Source organism: Schistocerca serialis, chromosome 5 (assembly GCF_023864345.2).
Source record: "Schistocerca serialis cubense isolate TAMUIC-IGC-003099 chromosome 5, iqSchSeri2.2, whole genome shotgun sequence".
NCBI classification, from domain to species: Eukaryota; Metazoa; Arthropoda; class Insecta; order Orthoptera; family Acrididae; genus Schistocerca; species Schistocerca serialis.
This window is the reverse complement of record NC_064642.1, coordinates 39,643,850-39,653,045: the sequence shown is the minus strand read 5'-3', so window position 1 is coordinate 39,653,045 and position 9,196 is coordinate 39,643,850. Positions and strand designations below refer to the sequence as shown.

General features: G+C 41.4%; 1 long non-coding RNA gene across 1 annotated transcript in view; it reads right to left on the bottom strand.

Moving 5' to 3' along the window:
• Nucleotides 1-1,580: 1,580 nt before the first annotated feature.
• Nucleotides 1,581-9,196, bottom strand: part of LOC126480886 (uncharacterized) — a 296,109-nt gene continuing 288,493 nt past the window's right edge. Inside the window, exon 3 of the long non-coding RNA XR_007587474.1 lies at nt 1,581-1,697. This is a non-coding gene — a long non-coding RNA (uncharacterized LOC126480886). The remainder of the gene's footprint in view (nt 1,698-9,196) is intronic.

Sequence of the window (9,196 nt, the reverse complement as noted above, 5' to 3'; positions counted from 1 at the left end):
AAAGACAAGACTAACAGCGGCTACTGAGACGTTTCACGTTGACATGTTAAAGTGAACTATACGGAGCTGGAATATCGACCAGAGACTACGTGGCACAAAGGGGCGCACGTAGAATTTGATTAAAGAACCAGAAAAAAAACTTCTTGAGTTGGTGCATCAGACAAACTTTACTTTTTTTCTCCAAGTTAAATTACAAGTCGAGTTATATGACTCTGAATTTGTAAGGTACCTTTTGGAACACCCTGTACGCATCTTTACTGTCTTTTTTAGGTGTTTTTTCTACACTCATTAGAGCAAAATACACGAACATTATTCACAGACGGTAATAATATCATCAACACCGACGGGTTGTGCCAATAACTACTTTATTCACACGAGGCGAATTGAAACGCGTTATTTGAAAATTTAATATCTTCCGACCTCGACGAGACGTTTCACGCTAAGCGAGAGATTTCGCTAGCCGCCGACGGGTAAATGAACACTTTAAATATCTAGCTTCGTCTCAGGAGCCACTTCATGGCTGTAGCAAACTAGTACAGAAGAAACTGTTGGACTATTTACAGAATATTCTTCACTTCTTACAGCGATACAAGGCAAAGATCCATTTCTGTATTGCACAAATCACTTCACCTCTTTTTATATGCTATTTCGAAATTCCCGAACAGTTTGTACCACATTTAGGTCTCCACCTCTCTTTCCCCTTTTCTCTTCAGCTGATTTTTTTTTACCAAGACTTGGTCTTCGTGTGCAGCACCTTGCAGTTTATCTCACTGGGGTATTTACTCGGAGTTTTTCATGTCTTCCCTGACATATCAATCGCAGCCTGGACCACTCTTTCCCCACTTCCTCACATTGCACAACGAACTGGTTCGCACCATTAGTTTCGTTTTCCTTCATTTCCTTACTTTCTGTAATATCTAATCTCTGTTGTTACTTGACATCTATAAATACATAAGCCACTGTGTTTCACGCCCACGTCATACTAAAACAATTTATCGGATTTACATTTGTTGATTCTGGCATTACGGCGTGAACCGAAAGCATTACGCTTTCCACAAAAGTAAATAAAAGGCCCGCTGATCTCTATGTTGTCACACTACTCCTGATAACACAACATTCACGATAATCTGACCTATTGTGTGTGCGATGAAGGATATGGCATTTTTACCCCTGGTGATCGATGAGCTGCGTTGTAAGCTGAAAAGCTGGTACGTTGAGGGAAGGGAGGGGGGGGGGGGGGCGCACGTAAAGTCTCTTTTCTCTTTTGAAAGAGCGGCAAGGAGGTAATCAGGATGTAGTATTCGTGTGAATGCGCTACAGTTCCGTAAGTCGCATTCTGAAGAAGATGGATTATTCAAATCAACGTCCGCTCATTCTGAATCAGTCTTCCCGTGGTTTTCCCAAAATCATTCCACGTCAGTTTCGGACCCGTTACTTATAGGCCTACAAAGGCCATGTAATGGTTGATACGTTCCTCATTCGTATCCATGTGGCCCGTGCGTTCTTTGTACTCTGAGCCTGTCTCTATTAGTGTTTATGTTCTCGAGAGTTGTGAGTTGTATTTTTTCAAATATTGTTTACCTTGATTCTTCTCCTGTAAGTTGTTTCAGCAAACCCACGACGCCACACAGCAAGCCGCTATCAGAGAAGATTTGTCCTCTCGAAGATCACAGTCTTTCTTGCGTTCATTCGTTCTGCTAGAAAAAGAAAAATATTTGTTGTTAATTACTGTATAGCTCTATTTATAATAGCGATAACAGTAATAACAATAATACTAAACATAACTATTTATTTCAGTTAATGATTCAAAAAGGTACAGGTGGTCACGATGGGTTTTCGATCGTTAGGACCACCTTCAGAACCAAAGGTGGCCTCCTAGTCAGGAAACACTGATAGTCAACTGTGACAGAAATAATCAGATACATTTAGTATCAGTTACTGTATGTTTCTAAGGCAATATGTCCATCCACACATCATCAATTCATCATCATCTTCTTCATGATTTCCAATTTCACATCTGAAGCGCCACAATAATATGACTGCAAGAGACGAAGACCTTTCTCCAAGTGTATATAACATGCACGGAAGGAAACAGTTGATAAATACACAACACAGCTGCACTGTATTTACAGAACATACGACAAAAATGGGCAGGGTTAGAGTACAACGTCGTGTTGACATTGAGGTCGTTAGAGACGCAGCTTTAACTAAGACGGACAAGGACAGGGACGAGGGGTGAATGCAGAGTCACGTCTACCCGACAATAAGTAGAGATATGCTCCAACATAGCAGCTACTCAGTTGTCAACTGGGACAAAGTAACGGAAGGGAACACCCTTTCAGGTAAATCCCCTGGCATCGTATGAAGAGCAGCACACAGTTACACTAGATCATTTGGAACTATGGATTGTAGCCCAACGTTCCGCTATTATCATCTAGCAGTATTGTGTCTTCCCTTCATGTATCAGTGGAATGCAGAAAGTCTTTTTCATTAGGTCCATAACAAATCTGCCAACTCTACGTTTGGCTATCCATTCGACACGAATCTACGAAAGATGTTTTCCTAATATCAGATTTTATCTTTTTCAAACGAAGTCGCACAGCGCTTCTTCTTGAAAGAATCAGATGCCGAACTTACGACAGATGGCTTTGTGAATTCCTAGGACGTGACGTCGGCATTGTTCTGTGCACCATAGAGATTGCCTAAAACACATTACTCACTTCTTCACATCCGGAATTTTCGTACTCAGACTCGTAGTAGAACGATAAACTATCATAGTTGATAAAATGCTATTCTTTGAACTCTGACCCAGCTCTGTAGTCGAGACCGCTTGTACAATCCGGGATAGCTGGCCGTTGTAGCCGAACGGTTTCTAGGCGCTTCAGTCCGGAACCACGCTGCTGCTACGGTCGCAGGTTCGAATCCTGCCTCGGGCATGGATGTGTGTGATGTCCTTAGGTTGGTTAGGTTTAAGTAGTTCTAAGTCTAGGGGACTGATGACCTCAGAAGTTAAGTCGCATAGTGCTTAGAGCCATTTGAACCATACAATCCGGTGTTGTTGCGCTCAATTCCGAGTTAGCCGATTCGGATCCTGGAGGTGGGATAAATTTTCATGGATCCAGATTTGACCGGGGAAGTGATAAGAGGTGAAGGCGTACAGTTCCTGATCGTGAGGCCGCTCAGGTGTCCTGGGTAAGAATCCAGACTTTTCCGTATTGTCCCACTGAGTAAATATACGTGATATTACTGATGGTGATTCGTCCGTCGAATGGAGACTTTAAACTCTTTGCCCCCATGGTGCTATTCGAGAGGAGCAGATGATGAACCGTAACCTCGTTTAACTTTTCCCCTCCAAGCGAAGTGGCCATACGCAAGACAATTGACTCACGTTCGGGACAACAACGGTTGAAATCCCCATCTGGCCCTGCAGATTTAGAATTTCCGTGGTTTCTTTTATCACTTAAGGCTAATACCTTGTAGACGGGCACAACCGATTGTCTTCCCTAGTCTCAACTTTTACTATCTTTCTACGGAGTCATCGTCGAGAAAATGTTAAACTCCAATCTTCATTCCTTCATCTTTTTCGTACACTGTCACTTTGTCGTCGTCGTCATCATCATCATCATCATCATCATCATCATCATCATCATCATCATCATCATCATCATCGACGACGACGACGACAACGACAACGCAAATCTGACATTAAAAATCTACACACTCTCATCATATTCACCGCACAATGGATGCCAACACTTGTGATTCAAAACTCACACATAACCATAGACCCTAAAAAGACAGCACTTCCTATGGGGTGGCTATACAACTCCTCAAAGGTTGTACGGCTGTATCTTTTTCCTCAGTGAGATAGGCTACTTTCGATTTTTTTTCAACAACATCTCAACACCTGTAGTAGAGACCGCACAAAAAGCTCCGTGACAGTTGCAGTGGCCTTTGCGCGACTGCGTCTCGCGTCTGCCTCAATCAATCACTAACGCGAGTTTCCTTACGTCTCTATGGCAACGTCTCATTGTTGGGGAAGCTGCATAACGACTATTGTTTTTGCCTGCAGCCAGTTGCACTCGCAGTTGAAAGTTGGCAACACTGTGTCAATTGTTGGAGATCTTTCTCCGATTCTATTAGCTCGGTGCATTAAGTTCGTAGCGTTTTTGTTTTGTGCTATAGTATTCCTGTTCAGTGGGTTTATTTATCGATTGTCATTTTTATTCGTAGTTCACTTTTACTGTCTGAGTTTACGTACTGCCATTTTGTCATTTGGAGATACGAGCGGATCTGCGGACGCTAAAAAACGGAATGCCAAAAGGAAAAATCGGAAAATTTTCGATACATTCTTCTGTTCAAGAGAGGGATGACAGCAGGTAAGGCAGCCAGAAACACTTTCAGCGTGTATGAAGATAATGCCATTGGAGACAACACCCCAAGAAAATTGTTTGCTCGTTTTAAGGCAGATCGTTTTGATATTAGTGACTCTCCACCTCCAGGTAGACGTTCGGGATTTGAAGAAAATCTTTTATACACATTAATCCACAATGATGCACAGTAGTGTACTTGATAACTGGCAAATGTGATGAAATGCGATTGTTATCATTCCAGCATCGTGAGACAATTGGATGCGGTGGGGTAGGTTCAAAAATAGGGTGTTCCGTAAAAATGTTGGAACACGTGAGGCAATACTAACCTTACGACTTATCTTAGAAGAAAGATTAAGAAAAGGCAAACCTACGTTTCTAGCATTTGTAGACTTAGAGAAAGCTTTTGACAATGTTAACTGGAATACTCTTTTTCAAATTCTGAAGGTGGCAGGGGTAAAATACAGGGAGCGAAAGGCTATATACAATTTGTACAGAAACCAGATGGCAGTTATAAGAGTCGAGGGGCATGAAAGGGAAGCAGTGGTTGGGAAAGGAGTGAGACAGGGTTGTAGCCTCTCCCCGATGTTATTCAATCTGTATATTGAGCAAGCAGTAAAGGAAACAAAAGAAAAATTCGGAGTAGGTATTAAAATTCATGGAGAAGAAGTAAAAACTTTGAAGTTCGCCGATGACATTGCAATTCTGTCAGAGGCAGCAAAGGACTTGGAAGAGCAGCCGAACGGAATGGACAGTGTCTTGAAAGCAGGATATAAGATGAACATCAACAAAAGCAAAACGAGGATAATGGAATGTAGTCGAATTAAGTCGGGTGATGTTGCGGGAATTAGATTACGAAATGAGACACTTAAAGTAGTAAAGGAGTTTTGCTATTTAGGGAGTAAAGTAACTAATGATGGTCAAAGTAGAGAGGACATAAAATGTAGACTGGCAATGGCAAGGAAATCGTTTCTGAAGAAGAGAAATTTGTTAACATCGAGTATAGATTTAAGTGTCCTGAAGTCGTTTCTGAAAGTATTTGTATGGAGTGTAGCCATGTATGGAAGTGAAACATGGACGATAACTAGTTTGGACAAAAAGGGAATAGAAGCTTTCGAAATGTGGTGCTACAGAAGAATGCTGAAGATAAGGTTGGTAGATCACGTAACTAATGAGGAGGTATTGAATAGGATTGGGGAGAAGAGAAGTTTGTGGCACAACTTGACTAGAAGAAGGGATCGGTTGGTAGGACATGTTTTGAGGCATCAAGGGATCACAAATTTAGCATTGGAGGGCAGCGTGGAGGGTAAAAATCGTAGAGGGAGACCAAGAGATGAATACACTAAGCAGATTCAGAAGGATGTAGGTTGCAGTAGGTACTGGGAGATGAAGAAGCTTGCATAGGATAGAGTAGCATGGAGAGCTGCATCAAACCAGTCTCAGGACTGAAGACCACAACAACAACAACAACAACAACAGATACCGCATGCTCCAAGCCAAAATCACGGGTGCTCATCTTTGCTTACTCTTCATGAATTGGGTCGTGAATAACACCGGCTGTCCCTATCCTGTGTCGTTTCTGGTAAAGAGAAATGGTGTCTTTACGCTAACATACGGAAAAAGGAATGTTTGAGCCCAAACAAACCAGCAATTCCTCGTACAACAATCTGTGCGCATCCACAGAAGGTAATGTTGCGTATCTGATGGAAGAGCGACGCTGTGGTGTACTACGAATTGCAACCGAGGTGTAACTATCACTGCTGACATTTACTGTAAGCAACTGAGACGTCTTGCGTACACGATCCAAGTACAACGACCAGAAAGACTGCGCGAAGAGATGCTACTTCAAGATAACGCCTGCCCGCATTTTGCTAGACTGGCAAACAATACAACGCAGGAAATGGGTTGGGAAGTCATTCCGCACCCACCTTGTTTACCTGTTCTTGCGCCCCAGATATTCACCTTTTCCCCTATTTATCAAACAATCTTCAAGGATCTTCCTTCCTGGATGAAAATACGCTCCGAACATGGTTCGACGAATTCTTCGCCTCAAAACCACGCGATTTCTACAGTCGCGGAATTGAAAAGATACCCCAGCGTTGACAGACTGTTGTAAGCAGCGAAGAGGAATATAATATTGACGACTTACGTCTCTGTTATGTATATCTGTTGCGTTTATTAACTACGGAAAAACGTTACGAACTTGTGACCAACCCAATACTATAGTAACCATCATAGTAACAGAAGTAAAATATTGTTTAAAAAGAAATATTGCGTAAGATTTTGTCATTATCAAATATTAGCAGTTTTTATCGAACGGCGTAATGCAGTGAAAAGAAATATGCATGGTCCATGAACCGAAGGCAAAGAAAAAGTAATAATATGTAGACTCGTTGGCGCAGCAAGACAGAAAGAGTGTCTCTGGAGCAGTAGCAGATCGCTCTATGTAATGCAGTCGATAATAAAGAACTTTGAACTGAAGTTATTAAAGACGAATGGTACAAAATATTAACCTGATATACAAGGACAGTAACTGTGCAACACTGTTACAAGTAGTTTGCTCCACAGAGTACTGATAAACGGAATTTTCGTCATAAAATTGAGTGGCGAATCTGGAAGCAATACGTGCCGCGGGTAATTGATTTATATTTGAAAAACAGCCATAATATTATTAACAGATGTAAGATAATTAGTTATGTTGGAGCTACGTATTCCAGCTTGTAGCTACTTGATTTCTTGTCGTAATTTACTGTATAATAAGCCCTACATACTTCGTTGTTTTCAGAATATTATGGATATATGAGAACATAACAAAAATCCCAAGGAGGTGTTCAGGAGTACACAAAATGTCATCAAACAGACGTGTTAATGAAGGTAATCTGCAGTAACTAATACAGGACTTACGGAAGTGGTAAAGCGACAATGTGGCTTGTGAGTATTGCAAAATTTAACATAATGTTTCGACATAATGTTGCACATATGTTCACGGGTATATAGTAATATGTGTCAATAGTGTTCATTTAAGTCACTGCGTAGAAAAAGTAGAGATAACACACTAACCGCTTTTCCAGTATGTTGATACCTCATATTATGTAACGACAAGTAATGCTTATATTGAGTGTCATGCATTTTGTAGTTGGGCGCATGTTTGTTTTGACGCAGGCTTTTGGTTATCTGTTTAGCGTTTCACGATATGGGAGATGAAGCCGTGTACTGCCGCGTTTCTGATAAAGTTGTTTGATCGACATACAAGAAGGTAGTACTAGAAAGAATGGCCAGCGTCATCACTGACGATGTTGTAGTAGAAGAAGATGAACTTTATCCATAATGTTTTTATTGTATTTCACTGTTTCCACTTACTTCGACCCACACACTCGTCCGCAGCTCGTGGTCGTGCGGTAGCGTTCTCGCTTCCCGCGCCCGGGTTCCCGGGTTCGATTCCCGGCGGGGTCAGGGATTTTCTCTGCCTCGTGATGACTGGGTGTTGTGTAATGTCCTTAGGTTAGGTAGGTTTAAGTAGACATCTTCAACTTTTGTGGTCCTGTCCTCCTCAGTTGCGCGTAATACTACGGTATATTGATAAGTTTCACTTATGGACCGTCTGACAGCAACTGAATAAAACACAATTTTAGTGCCATACGCGTTTCGCCTTTATTTTCTGCAAGGCATCATCAGTGGCAGGTTGCGTAGACAGTTTCTTACATATTACGCTCCTGTTGCATTTTTGGTGTTGTTCTTCTTCCTATGAGCGCCAGTTTGCTGTTTTTTTCACATTCCACAGCACTATGCACTGAACGCTTGTTTTAATGCAATACTCACAAACCACATTGTCGCTTTACCACTTCCGTAAGTCCTGTATTAGTTACTGCAGATTACCTTCATTAACACGTCTGTTTGATGACATTTTGTGTACTCCTGAACACCTCCTTGGGATTTTTGTTATGTTCTCATATATCTATAATATTCTGAAAACAACGAAGTATGTAGGGCTTATTATACAGCACTATGCACTGAACGCTTGTTTTAATGCAATTGCATTAAAACAAGCGTTCAGTGCATAGTGCTGTGGAATGTGGAAAAAACAGCAAACTGGCGCTCATAGGAAGAAGAACAACACCAAAAATGCAACAGGAGCGTACTATGTAAGAAACTGTCTACGCAACCTGCCACTGATGATGCCTTGCAGAAAATAAAGGCGAAACGCGTATGGCACTAAAATTGTGTTTTATTCAGTTGCTGCCAGACGGTCCATAAGTGAAACTTATCAATATACCGTAGGTTTAAGTAGTTCTAAGTTCTAGGGAACTGATGACCATAGATGTTAAGTCCCATAGTGCTCAGAGCCATTTGAACCATTTTTGAACCCACACACTCGTTTTCTACAGAAAGTCATAGCGTGTCATATCCGAATACGACATAAAATCACACGGTCAGTCATCTGCCTTCACGAAAAAGGAGACAGACGGAAAATAAAAACAATGAACATATCAGCTTCCTGTTCACAATATGTCGAATATTCAGTAAAATTATCACCGCCTGCGCTCATTAAATTATTTCAGGCTGAGGAACAAGATAGTTTAAGAACTTGACGCAGCACAAATATTCCATTTGCGCGTCGCGAAAGAACTTACAGAACAGAGCAGTGTGTGAATTATCTCTATGTTTGGGATTCATAGATTTGATTAATGTTTTTGACTCAGTTTCCTACAAATCTGTTCCGATGACCTTGACATACAAGGCAGTGATTCAATCTATGTTAGTACACAGCAAAATATATATTCCACTGCTACATTGTCGATTTGAGTCCATCAGGGTCCGAGGTCTTC